The sequence below is a fragment of the Oryctolagus cuniculus genome, chromosome 9 (assembly GCF_051225735.1).
Source record: "Oryctolagus cuniculus isolate XC-2025 breed Fujian yellow rabbit chromosome 9, ASM5122573v1, whole genome shotgun sequence".
Lineage (NCBI taxonomy): Eukaryota > Metazoa > Chordata > Mammalia > Lagomorpha > Leporidae > Oryctolagus > Oryctolagus cuniculus.
The window spans coordinates 49,626,065-49,644,692 of record NC_142875.1 but is presented as its reverse complement, the minus strand read 5'-3'; the positions used below and the strand labels follow the sequence as shown (position 1 = coordinate 49,644,692).

At 37.3% G+C, this 18,628-nt stretch overlaps 1 pseudogene; it reads right to left on the bottom strand.

Moving 5' to 3' along the window:
- Positions 1-11,216: 11,216 nt before the first annotated feature.
- On the bottom strand, positions 11,217-12,069 carry LOC100346277 (small ribosomal subunit protein uS2 pseudogene; annotated as a pseudogene).
- Positions 12,070-18,628: the final 6,559 nt, after the last annotated feature.

Below are 18,628 nucleotides of genomic sequence, written 5' to 3'. Positions count from 1 at the left end.
GTGTCATCATCTTGCGCCTGCAAGCAACATTAGAAGAAAGCTGGCTATGAAGCATGAGGGAGACAAGAATAGAACTTTGCACTTCAATATGGGATATGGACATCCTAAATGATGGATTCATCCACCTTGGGAGCTCTGGCCCTGATTCTTAATATTCTGAGTTGTATGTTGACTTATGACACAATATTTTCTTTGTTAAAACCTAGAAAATTTAATTAATGCTAAGAATTTTAGTAAGCCATATCTACTTTTAAGTAACATTTTACAAAACATAAAATATTTTGAAATATTTATTTATTTGAGAGACAGGATAATAGAGAGAGGGAGAGACAGAGAGATCTTCCATCTGATGGTTCACTCCCTACATGGTCACAAAAGCAGGAGCTGGACAAGACTGAAACCAGGATGCTTGAATTCTATGGATCTCCCTTTGGGTAGCAGGACCATCTTCCACTTTCACAGGTGCATTAGCAGGAAGCTAGATCAGAAGTAGAGCAGGTAGGACTTAAACTGGCACCCGTATGCTAGCATTGCAGGTGACAGTTTAAATCACAGTGCAACAACACCATCCTCTACGTAAAATATTTTTAAAAAAATTGTATTATTAAAGCACTAAATAGCTTAAAATAATTTTATTGGAAAGTTCTATAACACTATAAATATTACATTTGAGATTTATCTTGAGAAAGAATAACAATTTATTTAAACTCTAAACACAAAGCAGCACTTAACTACAAATGATATTGCATTCTTATTTAATATCAACAAATTCTGTAATATCTAATTTTAAAAACATTTTGTTTTCTCACATCACTCGCTATTTTTTAAATAGATGTTAATTACACTCTTATGTTAAAATGTTCAACACATTATGCTGGCAAGGATTTAGAAAAAGAATCCAATAAACTCCCTTCAGTCTAAATCACCATCAGGGGAACAGAAACAAGTGTGTGTCAGTATGTTCAGTATTGGAACCCAGGGGGACATAACACTTGCTGCGTGTGGAGAAAAAAACAGCAGGACTTTTCAGTAAAAGGAGACAGAGGGAAAACTTGTGATCACAAAACAGAAAAGCATATTGCTGATAAGACATAAGTGTTAGAGCTTTTCTACAACCTCAAGCTGTGCTTCTCCCAACAAAACTCTCATTCTAATTTACACAAGGCAATTTTAGTTGCACAGCTAGAAAGAACTGTGAAAAATGAAATTAGTTGTTCTTTTACTAGGGATGATTCATTGCAAACTTCTGACATGCTTTTCTCTTTTGAACTCTGTTAAAATAGCTGAGTCTAGAATTGCATTATAAAATTATTTGCTAAAGAAAACAGAATAATTTGTAACATGCATTTTGATGTAGTCTTACTCTTTTCTATAATAAATAATGTTCATGAAATTTATTTACTTGAAAAAAAGGAAGACTAGATCAGACATCTGGCTATTGCCTGACACCACAAGCTTTGCTCTAATTAAAGGTGCACCTCTAATCCTAGAGAGACTGTTCTCCATTGCTCATCATAGACATAGAGTGTAAAGAAGAGAAAGTAGATCCCTTTCAAATTATCTCCCGTCTTGCCCTCTCATGTTTGTGACATGCCTTGGCTCAGAATACATAGATTTATCACATTAACATCTAAAGAAAAAGGTTTGGCTCTCCTCATCAGTCTATAATTGTATTCTAAGTAATATAAAATGGGAAACTGATAATTGAGTCATTTTTTTATTTTACCTACTATTTTGTGTAATGTACTGCATGTTTATTTACACAAGTGATCCATGATTGCTTACAATTGCACAAATGGGTTTACTGGTGACTCATAAATAATTCCTATTAGGCTCATCTTTTCCCAGGTTTGGAAAATCCAGAGAGAAGTTCAGGTTGGGGAGATGAGGGTGAGAAAAGTTATTCTTTCAGAAAGACTTCACAGAAGAAAGGGAGGGGATTCTGACTTTCCATTACTTATTAATTTTACACAAGCAAAGCTATATTAATTATATTTTTATCATTAAAGAGATACAATCCCACTGGATTTTAAAAGTGAAGTTCTCACTTTTGAAACGAATGTACCCTCTATTTCTCAACATGGGTAATGGTTGGTTTAAATGAAATTAAATTAGTTTCCTAACACTAAGAACGGTACTATCTAACATTCATTATATTCTTTGCCAACAACTGTGATTTGACCCTGCTCAACAGCTATGACTTGATCTTTTATACATGAAACATTGAAACTCACAAATGTTATCAAAACTATCAAAATACATCAGAGATAATTAATGGTATTCCAGGATTCAAAGGATTTTTCTTAACATTTTCATTTATTTATTAGGGAAGCAGAGTTGCAGAGAGAGAGAGAGACAGAGAGGTCTACCACTTGCTGGTGTACTTCCCAAATGGCTGCAATGGCCAGAGCTGGGCCTATCCAAAGCCATGAGTCAGGGTCTTTTTCCTGGTCTCCCATATGTGTGCAGGGGCCCAAGTACTTGAGCTATCTTCTGCTGCTTTCCAGGCCGTAGCAGAGAGCTTGATCAGAAAAGGAACTGCTGGGACACGAACTGGCACCCATATGTCATGCTGGCACCTCAGGTGGAGGCTTAGCCTACTATGCCACAGTGCTGGCCCCCAATGCTTTCATTTAATTTTAAATACATTTCTTAAAATTGAACCTACACACATACTTTTTCTCATAGCTGCTAGATGATTTCCCTCCATTTTGTTTATGCCTCTTGCAATTATCACTACATGTTTTCATTAAATTCTGATTAACAGGCATAGGAACTACCCACAAATGCAACCTTCAGCTAAACGTAAAATATTGAAAATTGCATATTTTTTAAATATTCACTTTTTCCCCATGTTTTAAAGCAAGTGAGCGATGGAACAATGGCCCTTCAAGGGTGCTTTGGACCTAGATTCCTTTCATTTTACTTTTTTTTTTTTTTAGGATTTATTCATCTATTTGAGAAGCACAGTTACAGACAGAGAGTGAGAGAGGCAGAAAGATCTTCCAACTTCTGATTCACTCCACAGATGACCACCATGGTTGGAGCTGGACTAGACCGAAGCCAGGAGCTAGGAGCTTCTTGCAGGCCTCTCACTTGTGTGCAAGGTTCAATAATTTGGGCCATCTTCCACTGCTTTCTCAGGCCATTTGCAGAGAGCTGGATTGGAAGTGGAGCATCTGGGACTCGAACTGGTGCTGCAGATGGAGGCTTAACCTACCACGCCACAGTGCCAGCCCCATCCCGTATTTTTCATCTTCTCTGACATGAATGTCTTTAAAGTTACTCCAGTGAAACTAATATATTGTCTAGTCTCTATAGATAACATATATTTAGCTACTTGTGGAAAGTTTCAGGTATTTGGTAAACATGTTTTTCTATGAAGTGTTCCATGCTTAAAGCATGGCTCTTCTACCTCACAAGTTCTTTTATTAATGTTGATATTTTATGTAGCATTTTAGAAGATATTACTATTAAGATTTGATAATTTTGATACCTTAGCAGTAGACTTCATTGCCTACACAATAAACCTGTGTGTCTATTTGAATGTCACCTCCCAATCAACAAATATAGAATGAAGTGCTTCTGTTTTATCTCTTTATTTCTGTTTTCTTTTTTAAATTTTAAATTCTGACACACTTACCATCCTTATTTCACTTAAAGAGGGATGCTGGTATTTTAAGTTCTGTAAAAATATTGCAAATGACAGAGAAATCTTTATATTAATTTGTAAACTACCTCCCAACATTGTGCTTATAGTTATAAGTACTGTACTGGACCCTTAAAATATGATAAATGGGTATATCTCAGGTTAAATTTTCTTGCCACAATAGAAAGGAGAAATAAGTTAGTACTTGACTATCAAGGTTAGCAGGCAGAGTGAAGTGGGGGAGAATGCTGCACAGGTCCAGATCAGTTTTAGGCTACAGCTTAAAACTTAGCTCCCTGGGGAAGAGATATTAGTCTAGTGGCTAAGACAACCACTTCTCACATCAGAGGAGCTTCCTGACAGTATAGACCCTGGGATTCAACTTGTTGAGTTCATGTAATTGGAATCCTGCTACCGACAGGGAAGCCTGAATTGCATTATTTGCTCCTAGATTTTACCTGACCCAGCCCTGTCCATTGTAGACAATTAGAGAGAAAACCAGCAAATAGGAGCACTGTCTCTGCCTCCCAAATAAACAAAAAATATTGTTTAAATTAAAATGTCTGTATAAATAGATAAAATCAAATGAAGCAACTTCTGAGCCTACTGTATTGTGTTAAAAAATAAAACAAAACAAAATCACACATGGTATCCAGGGAAGTTAAAAAGATGACACCATATAAAAGTAATGCAGAATTACACTATGGAAATATGTATTACATACTCTGTGATGGTGTTGAAAGTTTTCCGTATTTTATGAAACACTCCAGCCCTAGGAACCTAAAAAAATATTCAGAGCATCAGGGGTCGGCGCCTTGGCTAACTTGGTTAATCCTCTGCCTGTGGTGTCGGCATCCCATGTGGGCACGAGGTTCTAGTCCCGGTTGCTCCTCTTCCAGTCCAGCTCTCTGCTGTGTCCTGGGAAGGCAGTGGATCATGGCCCAAGTTCTGGGGCACCTGCGACTACGTGGGAGACCAGGAGGAAGCACCTGGTTCCAGGCTTAGAATTGTCACAGCGCCAGCCGTAACGGCCATTTGGGAAGTAAACCAATGGAAGGAAGACCTTTCTCTCTGTCTCTCTCTCACTGCCTATATTTCTACCTGTCAAATAAATAAATAAAAAAAAATATTAGCATGTTATAGGTCCTCAATATATATTTTTCAGCAAAGTAATCAATTTAATATTCATTTGAGGTAGAATGAAGCAAAGTGGAAAGTAAATGCATACATCTGTTGATTCACAAACCTGGGATTCAGTCTCAGTTATATTCCCATTCTAATATCCATGCCTACCGGTACAGTAAGTATGAAACCTGTCTCTCTTCTCACTTAAGTTACTGGCTCTTTCAGCATATGAACAAAGAGTTAGCCATCTTTCTATCTCCAACTCCTATCATAGTATCGAACACAGTGTTCACTCAGTAAATATCTACTGCATAAATTATTGAATATAAGTCTTAAGGTGTTTAAAACTAATTTTTGTGGGTCTAGATGAAAGTTCTTGGGCTATAGAAACAGTTGAAGCAGATTTTTTAAAATGAGGGTTAAAATTTGCCTTGTTCCTTTGCTTTACGGAGTGGGTGTTGTGGCAATATGGATTAAGCCACCATTTGTAACACTAGTATCCCTACCAAAGTGCTGGTTTGAATCATGGCTACATTGCTTCTGCTCTGGTGTCCTGCTAATACACCTGGGAAGGCAATGGAAGATGGCCATTGTAATTTAGCCCTGCCATGCATGTTGGAGAACAGGATGGAGTCAGAACTGACTATTGGGGAGTGAACTAGGAGATGGAAGAATTTCTCCCTCTCTTGCTCTCTCTCCCTTCCCCCCTTCATCTCTCTCTCTCTCTCTCTCTCTCTCTCTCTCTCTCTCTCTCTCTCTTATCCTTCATTATCTTGGGCAAATATATCTTTTAGAAGGAGAAACACTTGGGGGATGGTGCTGTGGCGTAGCAGGTAAGGCTGCCTCCTGCAGCACCGACATCCTATGTGGGTGCCGGTTCAAGTCCTGGTGCTCCACTTCCTATTCAGCTCTCTGCCATGGCCTGGGAATGCAGTAGAAGATAGCCCAAGTCCTTGGGTCCCTGTACCTGCGTGGGAGACCAGGAAGAAGCTCCTGGCTTCTGTCTTCCTGTGGATGAAGCTCTGACCATTGTGGCCAATTGGCGGGTGAACCACTGGGTGGAAGACTTCTCTCCTTCGCCTTTGCCTCTCTGTAACTCTGCATTTCAAATACATAAATAAATCGTTAAAAAAAGAAAAACAGAGTTGAAGAAACAGAAAAAGTAAATTCCAAAAAAGAGAAAGATAAGAACAATGTGGGGACAGCCTGTGAACTCAACAAAGTGAAAAAAATATAGGGTTGTACAAAACAGAATCATTCTAACTGTACTTATATTTTATGTTTGTCTTCTTCACCATGAATGGAATTTTGAATCTGCTATCAGATAGGAAACTATTCTCTCATTGGACAGGGTAGCATATAGGTTGGCATGTGACATTTCACATATTTTTTCATAAACACCTTTTCCAAAGCAAAAACTACTAGTAGTACTTTCTTATGTAGTAAGTGGAATAACTAAATATTTTCAATTTGTATATTCAAGAGATTCTCTGAAGCAGCAGTTCATTTTTCATTTAAATTGGGATTTCTTCTTTGTTTTACAGTGATTGCCAGTTACCATTAAAAGTTGGATAATTAACACTTCAAAATAGTGTGAAAACAGGAAAAAACATATATACCTAATAAATTTAATATCAGATCAAGAGTAAATAGTTGCTGAAACTAAAATGCATTCTACATTGAGACATATTACTCCATCATTTCCATAGTGTGCCACGTGGGGCTGTCTGGCAGTGTTGCCCAAATACATGAAAATAATCTATTCTCATTTCTTCAGTACATACCAGTAAATTATATTTTTGGATTCTGAGGTATTTTGCTTTTTCTTTCAGTCTCCATATCCAGGGTTATGTAGAAAAATTATAGAAAAATTGCTAAATGGTTCACTTTAAAGTGACACAAAGAAAAGCAATTGCTAGTATAGTCTATCAGCTACAGAATCCCACTGACAAACTCTTAAGTGAAGACTAATCTGTGAGTGTAGAAAACCCAAAGTATAAAGATATCTCTATGACAGATTACATAAAATATCTTGATATGAGACCTAATGAGCAAATTCATGTAGGCAAGAGGGATAAATGTGACTATTTTATAGAAATGTACCAGTTGGATAGTAAAAAGATCTACCTAAAAATGTATCCTAAAGGACTTTTCTTTACTCTCAGCCATAAAAACTTAAAAGGTACTAAGATTCTGACCAAATTCAGACCTAAATGAAAGTCAGGTGATTCATCATGATGGATCTTGCAACAATGAATCTGAAGTTTTGATTACAATGAACCCTTTGGAAAAAAAAAAAAAAATCTCACCACCCGCCTCCGGAATGTAACACATAAAAAGATGACTTCTTAACTGAACTCCTTAAGACCAGAACACTAAAAAGCAGTAGTGATATTTCAGTACTTTCAAAGAAAACTGTTGGCTGAAATAGACTTTCTATGTGGACTCTATAAGTATACGTTGAAATTCACCAGGTGCTGGATAGATAACTTTAATGTGACTAACCCACACACACTCATTTATAGTGAGTTTGAGGAAGATGTATCTGGGCCATTCCCATGTACTTATTTCTTAGAGTTTTCAACATTTCATAGTTAGCACAATAAGACAGCAGATTATGATTTTCTCCAAACTTCATTATAACTGACAATTTTTATGACATAACACTGACATAAGGATACATTAAGTCCCTTCTTTTTTCACAGAACCACATCACAGCTTGTAAGAAATCTTCCAAATTCATGAGGAGGCAGCAGGGCAAGTGGCTCTGTGCCATCTCAGTAGAAGTGCTGCTTGAGACTTTTTAATAAGGGATTCTAATCAGGTGGATTATTTGTTCTGCATGTTTGGTTTCCCTATGCCCATGATGGGAAAGTGTTGAGCAATTTTAAAAAGTGGAATTGGCTACTGCTGTTATAGAGTGTTGTCTGCATTTCTGAATCTAGTCTTACATGCCAGTGAAGTACCTACCCAAAGCACTAATGCTTAATAGAGTCAGTTAAAAGTCTTGAATCCAGAGTAAGAATCCATGTTTTCTATTTGATAAGCTATTATTACTACATGGTAGGGGGAGCATAGTCAGCAATAACTTTAATCCCCCAAATACTTAAATCAACTCTTCTGTTGGTGCCAGAAATATAATTATTTTCTCATAAGCCATGAATTCAAAGATTGAATTTTCAGCAGCATCTCCTTTTATTTTGGAGTGCACATAGCCCTAGGATAGTTTTCACATCTGCCTTTAACAATTGTACTTCTTAAATTACTTACTCTAGAATTAAGTGTACTATAGAATTTTGTAAGTACAAATAATATTGTATGTGACTTGCAGGGCAATCTTTAATCAGTATATAATAGATCTTTATATGTCATTTTAGGCTTAAGTATCAACCTATTATGTATTCACATAAAATTGGTTAAATATTACAACTGTGAAAAGTGCTGCAGAGACATTCTGTAACTTCTTCAAAGCCATGTATTAAAGAATACATTCAGGATTGGCATCTGGAGAGTCTAATACCAGAATCTATGAATTTAATCATTTTGATATGTTGTCTCACTTTTGTGATTGTGACTTTTGTGTTTTTCTTGATAGGAATATAATTTATAATTAAGTCACCCTGACATAAGTGTTCAGATATATTATATAGAAGCATAAAAATAAAAGTTACCATGGAAGATATTTGGCATTAAGATAAAATTTTATATCAAAAGAGAAAGATCACACTGTTAAAAAGTTTGTCAAGGATGTTCTTTTTTGTATGGCTTGCTTTTATTTGTAATTAGAAAAAATCCATTTATCTTCCTTTTTACCAGTAAAGCAAATTTTAAGTTAAAAGCACAATATAATTGATATTAAGTTACACAGTTAGCAAGATATATACAAGAGCTACGTGAGATAACCTACAAAACTGTTACAGAAGAAATCCAGTAAGTAAAGTATGGAGAGATGTTCGCTGTTCATGAATATTAGGAGTCAACATTGTCAGGACATTAGTTCTTCCCAAATTCTCATGACTATCTTAAAAAGAAGGAAGATTTCAAATTCACAAACTGTCAATCTTCTTTTTTTTCCTTTGGTATTTAGATGTTCAGCTGATTGGAAAATATCATCCCATACAAAAGAAAACAATCCACTTTCATGAATTCAACTAATCAATTGCCAATATCATCCATAAACATTTTTATAAACATATTCAGTAATGATGTTTAATATGGGCACCCTTTGTTCTAATCAAGTTGACACATAAACTTAGATATGACACTTATTAAGAACTTATGTTCCTTGCTAAAGTAACAAAAATAGTAATGGTAGTACTATAGGAATGTTTTTGTTAGACTCTGCCTCGACCTCATTTTCACATAAACTACATAGAGTATTACCAGAACATGCTTAAAAAACTATTTATCTAGAAGGATATACAGATCAATCGACCAATCAAATAAATAGCCCCATGATTTTGATGCATTAACTCACTAATTGTGCACTAAATATCAATGAAATCAAATGTAACATTTGCTTTTATATGTATTATTATTTTATGTAAATCATAATGCTGTATGGAAACAATTAAAAAGTAAGGTTTTAATATCATCAGGCATATAATTCTTTTTCTGTGGTTATTAATTTTAACACTGATTGCAACATCATGTTAAGGATACAGTAACAGATGGGAATTTCCCTGTAGAGAAAATTTAACTTCACTATGCAACAAGATTTATTTGCCTCATCAAGAAAATATATGGTAGGTCAGAAAATACAATCCTTTGGGACTTCTTAGTCATTAAAAAAACATAAGTTTTCCACGGTAAGAATTCCAAATAATTGTTCTGTATATTTTTTTCTGGGAGAGGGGAGTAAGCCTACAGTTTTTTTATTTTAAGATTTTATTTATTTATTTTTTTATTTGAAAGGTAGAGTTATAGACAGAGAGAGGAGGAGAGAGAGAAAGGACCTCCATCTTCTGGTTCACTCCCCAAATGGCCCCAACAGCCAGAGTTGGGCCGGTCCAAAGCCAAGAGACAGGAACTTCTTCTGGTTCTAAGTGCCATTCTCTACTGCCTTCCCAAACCATAATAGAGAGCTGACGGGAAGAAAAGCAGCCAGGACAGGAACTGGCACCCATATGCGAGCATGGTACCGCAGGCTGGGGCTTAGCTTACTGGGCAACAACATCAACCCCAAGTCTACAGTTTTGAAGACAGAGAAATAGAAAAATCCTTAAGACACCAAAAGACATTCTGTGATATTTATAAGGTGAAAAATATAGATATAATCACATGCAATTTGGACTCCTGTCTAGTTTCTTTGTTTTTCCCTTTAAAGAATAAGAGTGTCAATCGTTAAACCAACAACAGGAGTCACTGTGCACTTACTCCCCAGGTAGGATCTCTGTCCTTAATGTGTTGTAATATGCAAATTAAAGGTAAAACTAGTATTCAAACTGAAATCTTTATTTAGTATATACTGTTGATCTTCTGTATATAAAGATAATTAAAAATGAATCTTAATGAAGAACGGGATGGGAGAGAGAGTAGGAGATGGGATGGTTTGTGGGTGGGAGGGAGGTTATGGGGAGAAAACCGCTATAATACTGAAGTTGTACTTTCAAAATTTATATTTATTAAATAAAAGTTTTTGTTAAAAAAAAAGAAGGACCATAGACCCTAAAGTTACACATGTTGTTTTAGAGCTGTGGTTTCTCTGCTTCCCAGATAATAAGTTGGGCAGGAGGAAACACATAGTTTTCTAAGTACCAGTGTCTTCATCTGTAGAATTTAAACCTATTGTAAGGATCAATTAAAATAATAAAGTTCTTGACTTTTAAAATAAAAGAAAAATAATATAATGAAAGTGCTTGAATATAAGTGAAAAAGACATTAAATTGCATAGTCATTTAGAATTGCATCATTCTAAATGGATACAAAGATTTAAGAACTATGTATAGAACATAAAAGAATGAAATAAAATAAAAAGAATATAAAATTACTACTTAAAACTCTAAACAGAAATTATTATTCCTAATGGCTTAATTTCTAAGATAATATGATATCACACACGGTATAGAATATGAATCAGCGTATATTATAGCTTCATTTGTTATAAAATTACATGAAAATCCAAACTTCACATCTCAATTAAGATCTTATTTTGAAATTATAAGGTGAATAAAATTTTAATTTAAAATTTACATGTGGAAATGCTAAATGCATATGAGTTGTTTTCATACTAAAGGTTACATTTACAATTCATATTGTGACAAAATAAGCTGAATTAAAATATCATAAAAAATCTCATTTATTGATGATTCTAGTTCACTTCAGTGGTTTTGACCTTGGGTAGCCTCTGGTATCTTTCTTTTCCTATTTTTTCCGTAGAAACTGGTGTTTATTTTCCACCAACCTCATTTCCATATTTGCTTCAGAGACCATGACAAGCAGCTTAAGACCACTCAGTGGTTGTTCCTTCCTATCCACTCAGTGGCCTGAGCAGTGGGCACTGCAGACCAGTCTTCAGTGGCAGGCTGAGCACTCCAGTCATCAGTAGGGAACTGCTGAATAGGCACAGAGGGCACCTGCATGCCTTCAGACCAGTCTGCAACCTCAGGCTGAGTAGCAGTGAACTCAGGCTCTGGGGCCATCCATTCACCTGAAACTCCTCCTTGGTCACAGCTTTTTCAATGGTGACCTGCTCTTCTTTTTCAATCTCTTCAGGATCTCTGTAGGCATGACCTCCCAGGGGTGTTCATGGGAGATGGTACCATGCGTGTACAGAACCTCCTGGGCCAGCATCCACCACATCAGACCCACTGAGTGGGCTCCCTTTTTGTTGCATGGGATGGCAATGTCCAGGAAGCACAGAGGAGAGTCTATGTTACACAGAGCAATGGCAGGCAGGTTCACATAAGATGCCTCTGTGAGAGGCTGGTGGAGAAGTCGTGGTTCCCGGAAGGCTGCCTAGATCTGGTTAGTGAAGCTTCCAGGTGTGAAGTGGTCAGCCATGGAGTAGCTCCAGTGGCAGCAGCAAACTTCAGCACAGCCCTCTGGCCAATGTTCCTAGAGGATATCACACTGACATCAGCAAGGTTTTCAATGGCCACAATAGCATGAGCTGCCAACAAAAACTTCTCCCAGGTCCTCTTCAGATTGATGATGTAGATGTCATCACTTTGCCTTTTGTAGATGTATTGTTGCATCTGGAAGTCAAGGTTTGTGCCACCTAGGTGGGTTCCTGCTGCAAGGAACTTGAGGATATCTTCCTCCTTCATTTGCAGGACATCAAGGGCTCCAGACATTGTGACAGCTTCCCCTTAAGTTATGCCGGGAATCAAGAACAACGCTGTATGGGGCTTTCGCTGGGTAGAGCAGAAAGGAAGGACCTCTGGCATCTTTCAAGATGCATTCATTAAGAGATTGCGAACACAAATAAGTTTGATATTACATATGATTTATTTCAGAAATATTGTTGTTTGTAGTAGGTCAACTCTAACTCCTGTCTGGTCTTACATTGACCACAGATTACAAAGGGCAGAGACCCTAAAGAAGTTTAGTGTCTTAATGCAATTAATAATGAAGGGCCGAGATTTTTCACACAGCTTTATACATTAACAAAAGGTTTAGAGAACTATAACAAATTAAACTGATTTTTGTTAATTGTCTTACAATTATATGTGTATATGTGTCAATATACATCAAAAGACCAAATAATATGCATAGTTTAACTCTATGGGCTATACCATCAGTGTTGCAACCCTGTCCTGAAAATAAGACAATAAAACCAACCAAACAAAAAACCTAGTTATTCAAAATAAGTGTATTCTGTGTTACATTTCCACTATATCACCAACAGCAAGGAACTGGCTAGCTAACCTCCGATATATGTCATTCATTTATATGGTTTCAGCATCCCTGGATTCTACAGATAGTCTATTCAATATAAGGATGAATATCTACGTTTTTGTTATCAAAATGTCTGTAAAATTCTATTCAAGTGATATGTCTCAAGCATTATTTTTATTTTCCTATATCTAATTGCCAATCATTGATCAATCAGATTCCTTTTGTCATGTCACCCATCCAAGCCTTATGTTGTTGCTCTCCTTCTGTAGTATAACTTTGGACATTTTATGAAAAAAGACTGAGAATTCTAAGGAAACTAGGATAATCAGGCCCTTGAATGTTTTTTTTTTCTTTTTCTGCTCTTCTAATTATAGGCACACAAGCACCAGAATACCTTCTCCCGAGGGAAGGAAAGTGCTCAGTGACAGAAAGTGCAGAAGGTGCAGAGGATGCTGAGGAGCAGAGCTGGTGTAAAATGAAATGAAAGTAAGAAGACTCTGAGCACAGGGATTTTGGAATGCTGATTTGTGCACAGAGATCCTCTGGCAGTCAAAGAAATATGGTTACCTCATTAACCATCCAGTCTAGTAAAGATATTCAATATATAATTGTAATTTTTGAATCTTGGAGACAATCTAAGTTAACATGATTGATGATTTTTGTCTACTGGGACCACTAGCAAGAGAGGCAGCTTCAATTCAAAGACTTTTCTTGGAGTTTGAGATTATTGCCTCCTTGAAAAAGTCACTCTGCAGCCTTTACAACAACTATAGGCTTGTTAAATGCCTCTTGTTGAAACCAAGAACCATGAGACTGCCACTGTGGCATAGTGGGCAAAGCCACTGCCGGCAGTGCCAGCATCCCAAACAGGCACCAGTTTGAGTCCCAGCTGCTCCTCTTCCTATCCAGCTCTCTGCTATGGCCTGGGAAAGCAGTAGAAGATGGCTCAAGTGCTTTGGCCCTTGCACCCATGAGTGAGACCCAGAAGAACTCCTGGCTCCTAGCTTCAGTTCAGCACAGTTCTGGCTAGTGCGGCCATCTGGGGAATGAACCAGCAGATGGAAGACCCCTCTCTAGCGCGCTCTCTCAGTCTTTCTGTAACACTGCCTTTCAAATGAATAAACAAATCTTTAGAAAAGAAAAAAAAAAAAGAAACCAAATACTTGATCCTAAGATCTTTCATTCACTGGTTAACTCACCAAATGGCAGCATCAGCCAGGACTGAGCCAGGACTGAGCCAGGATTGAGCCAGGCCAGAGCTAGGAGTGAGGAGTTTCATTCTGGTCTTCCATGAGGGAGGCAGGTGTCCAAGGATTTGGGCCATCTTCTACTGCTTTCCGATGCCATCTGTAGAGAACTGGTTCAGACTGAAGCATCCAGAACACAAACTAGCACCCATATGGGATACTGGTATTGCAGGGAGCAGTTTGATCCACTATGCCACAATGCCAGCATATATTCCATATTTCTAACTACATGCTTGGATTTCAGTTGGAGTCTTAGATATCACATGCCCACATCTAAGATCTAGTTATTTCTCTCCAATCTTTTTTCTTCTTCAGTCTCCATTTCAGAACCATTGGCAACATAATTCTTCCATTTGTACACACCTACATTTGAGTTGTATCCTTCACTCTTCTTTCCTCTCTCTCTACATCTGGTTGGTCAGGAAATTCCACATTCTTCACCTTGAAAATATATCCAGAATCTGACCACTGACCTCACTGGCCATGTACTGATTTAAATCGCTATTCCCTAATAAAGATTATTTTATTCACCTTATAACTGTTTTTATTCCTTTGCTGCCTTAAACTTAGTTTCAAAACATATATTAGATCTTGCTTTTCCTCCGGGGCTGGTGCTGTGATGTAGCCACATGAACCAGAGGATGGAAGATTCTCTTTTCTCTGTCTCTCCTCCTCTCTCAGAAACTCTTTCTTTCTTTTGTTTTTATTTTAAACTTTTATACATTTATTTGTAAGTCACAGTTATAGTGAGACAGCGAGAGATTGAGACAGAGATGAGAGATAGTCCAGTGCTGGGCCAGGCTGAAGCCAGGATCCAGGAGCCTCATCTGGATCTCCCATGTGGGTGCAGGGGACAAGTACTTGGGCCATCCTCTGCTGCTTTTCCCAGGCACACCAGCAGGGAGCTAGAACAGAAGTGGAGCATTCAGAACTTGAACCAGAACCCATATGGGATGCCGGACACATGGCTTAATGTGCTGCACCACAGTGCTGGCCCCAACTATGACTTTTAAAATGCATAAATAAGTCTTTAAAAGGTAAATAACTAAATGACTAAGTAAAATAAAATTGACTTCTTAAACCTGGTGTAAAGTTTTTTTTTTAAAAAAATATCGTTACTCTTGTACTCAAAGCATTCAATTGCCTTTTATTGCATTCAGATTGGCATATGATATAACCCCCACTTCCAATACTTCTCTTTTTTAGATTTATTTATTTACTTGAGAGCCAGAGTGACACAGAGAGAGAAGGAGTGAGAGAAAGAGAGAGAGGTCTTCTCTCTGCTGGTTCACTCCCCAGATGGCCACAATGGCTGGAGCTGCACCAATCCGAAGCCAGGAAGCAGGAGCCAGGAGCTTCTTTTGGGTCTCCCACACGGGTGCAGGAGCCCAAGTACTTTGGCTATCTTCTACTGCTTTCCCAGGCCATAGCAGAGAGCTGGATTGGAAGTGGGGCAGCCGGGACTTGAACGGGTGCCCATATGGGATGATGGCACGGTAGGAGGTGGTTTTACGCACTAAGTCACAGTGCCAGCCCCCATCAATTCTTCTTATAACACCATATTACATTTTGGTTCACTGTTGTAGTCATATTGTTTTTCTTAATACTTCTCAAACCTTTCAGTAAGGGTGCAGGCTCCTACTTTCTGTTTATTCTGCTTACTATTATCATACTTTGATAGATTACTTCTTGCTTTCAATCAATATCTATCTATTTTTTTTTTTTTTTAGCAAAACGAGCTTTCAGTAAATCATCTAGGCAATAGTTGACCATGTAAAACTTCAAATCCAAACCCGTTTATTCTGTTTGTTTATGGTGTGTGCTCTATTAGACTAAATGTGCAGAGGTATGGTTTTCTTACTTCTATTGCTCCCTGCTTCCCTTCTTTTTAAATTTTATTTAAGTTATCTAAGTTTCATGTATTTTGTATATAGAGATTTAGGAACATAGTGATACTACCCCCTGCCCCTGCCACAAGCACCTACCCTTTTTTGTACTCCCCCTCACTTCCCACGCTTAATTTTTACAAAGATATTTTTTCAGTTTACTTAATCATAGTATAGTTAATACTACACTAAGTAAAAGAGTTCAACAAATAGTAAGAAGAGTAAAAAAAAAAAAAATAAACACTGTTCCTCAACAGAAGAGACAAGGGCTGTAAACAATCAATGAATCTCAGAATGTCCATTTCACTCCTAAATATTACATTTTAGGTACTCCAATAAGGGTCAGGGAAAACATAGGATATATGTCTTTGGAGGCAAGCTTATTTCACTAAGTAAGATGGTTTCCAGCTGTGTCCATCTTGTTGCAAAAGACAGGATTTCACTTTTTTTTTTGTAGCTGAGTAATACTTCACAGTGTATTTATACCATAATTTATTTATCCATACACCAGCCAATGGGAATCTGGGTTGAATCCATTTCTTAAGTAATATGAAATGTACTGCAATGAACATGCAGGTACAGATAATCCTTCCATATGCTGATTTCGTTTGGTTTGGGTAAATTCCCAGGAGTGAAATGGCTGGATCACATGGTAGAACCATATTCAGATTTCTGAAGTGTCTCTATCCTGTCTTCCACAGTGTTTTTGTTTGTTTGTTTGTTTGTTTGTTTGTTTTTGACAGGAAGAGTGGACAGTGAGAGAGAGACAGAGAGAAAGGTCTTCCTTTTCTGTTGGTTCACCCCCCCAATGGCTGCTGTGGCCGGAGTTCTGTGGCCGGAGCACCGCGCTGATCCAAAGCCAGGAGCCAGGTGCTCCCTCCTGGTCTCCCATGCGGGTGTAGAGCCCAAGGACCTTGGCCATCCTCCACTGCACTCCTGGGCCACAGCAGAGAGCTGGACTGGAAGAGGAGCAACCAGGACAGAATCCTGCACCCCAACTGGGACTAGAACCTGGGGTGCCAGCGCCGCAGGCGGAGGATTAGCCTAGTGAGCTTAGTGCCAGATTTGCAAATTTAATTACAGACCCAAGAATTCATTTCTTTCTACTTTGTGTTACAGAGTATGTGTAAGCAATTATATAGATACAAAGCACGCACTTTGATAAGGTATGAGATACGTTCATACATAGGAAGATAGCATCATAACAAGGATTTTGAATGCATTCTTCACATACCAGATATGTCTCATGTCCCTTTAATATATCCCCTTCCCACCCATGCGTCATCAGGAAGCCATCCATCTGCTTTATGATTTATGATTACTTAGTATTTCTGAGAAATGGAATTGCAAAATATGTAATTTTTCTCTTTCTATCTGGCTTCTTTCACTCAGGATAATTACTTTCAGATACATCAATGCTATTAGGGAGGGTGTATCTAATATTTTGTTCCTTTTTCTTGCTGAATAGCATCCAATTTCATGCACATATTAGAGGTCCTTTTTCCATTTATCTGTTACACAAAATGTGGGTTTTCCTAGGTTTTAGTCATCACAAATCAGACTGCTGCGAACACCCATTAATGTCTTTATATGCACATAAGGTGCAAAGTGACATTGTACATCTTTTAGAAAAATGCAAGATAATTTCTTTAAAAAACTAAATATAGGTGTACATGTGATACAACTATTTCACTCCTTGGTATTTACATCACAAAAAATGCAAGCCTATGTCCATGCATATCTCTTTTGATGTAGCTATATCAATTCTAGATATTTTATCCCTCAAAATGTACTTACAAATGTGTAATAATTATGTGTATGCAAATGCATCAATTTCAGCCCATATTGTACAGCAGAACATTAGAAACTACCTATGTGCCTATCCACAGTGAATAAGGTAATCTGGGGTACAAATCAAGAAATATTATGTATCCAGATTTACAACTCAGAAATATTTTATGCACTAATATGAGAGGACTTTACATTATGTGAAAGGGGCAATGTAGCATGTTAAATATTGAAAATTCTAAATTATAATTTTGTAGGTATAAACATGTTTCTAATACTTAATTGATTTTTCAATGCGTTAGTAAACCACATTTGACTAGAACACTCACTTTTTTAGACATTTTATTTTTTTGAAAGGCACAGTCACAGAGAGAAAGGACGAGACAGAGAGAAAGATAGCTTCCATCCAAGCAGGCAGCTTGATCAGAGAGAGGAGCTGTTAGGACACCAATGAACGCTCATATGATATGTCTGCATCAGAGGTGGTGTCTTTACCCACTATGCCACAACACCGGCCTCAAGTGCTCACTTTTATATCTTTAATATGTACTTCTAATGTATAAGTTTCATTGTAAAGCAATAATTTTGAGTTCTTCAATAGAAAAATGAAGAAAGGTGGAAGTTTCATATACTACTTAAATGCAGTTAGATGCTAGATGGATTAAAAAGAGGTATTTCTGCATGCATTCTTTCTATTAAGATGTACTTATATTTTATTGAAAGTCAGAGTTACAGAGGGAGAGGGAGAGAGGCAAAGAGGTCTTTCATCCATTGGTTAGCTCCTCAACTGGATACACTGAAACCAAGAGCCAATAGCTTCATCCAGATATACAAGCTAAATGGCAGGGGCACAAAAAACTGGGTCATCTTCCAATGCTTTTTCCAGGCAAATTTGCAGGTAGCCACATCAAAAGTGGAGCTGCAGAGACACAAACAAGCACCCATATGGAATGCTTGCCTTCAGGCATGGATTTTACCTGCTCTGCCAGAAAACTTGACCTCTTCATTAATTCATTCTTTTTAATTTATTTATTTATAAATTTATTTTTAATTTATTTATTTGACAGATAGAGTTAGACAGTGTGAGAGAGAGA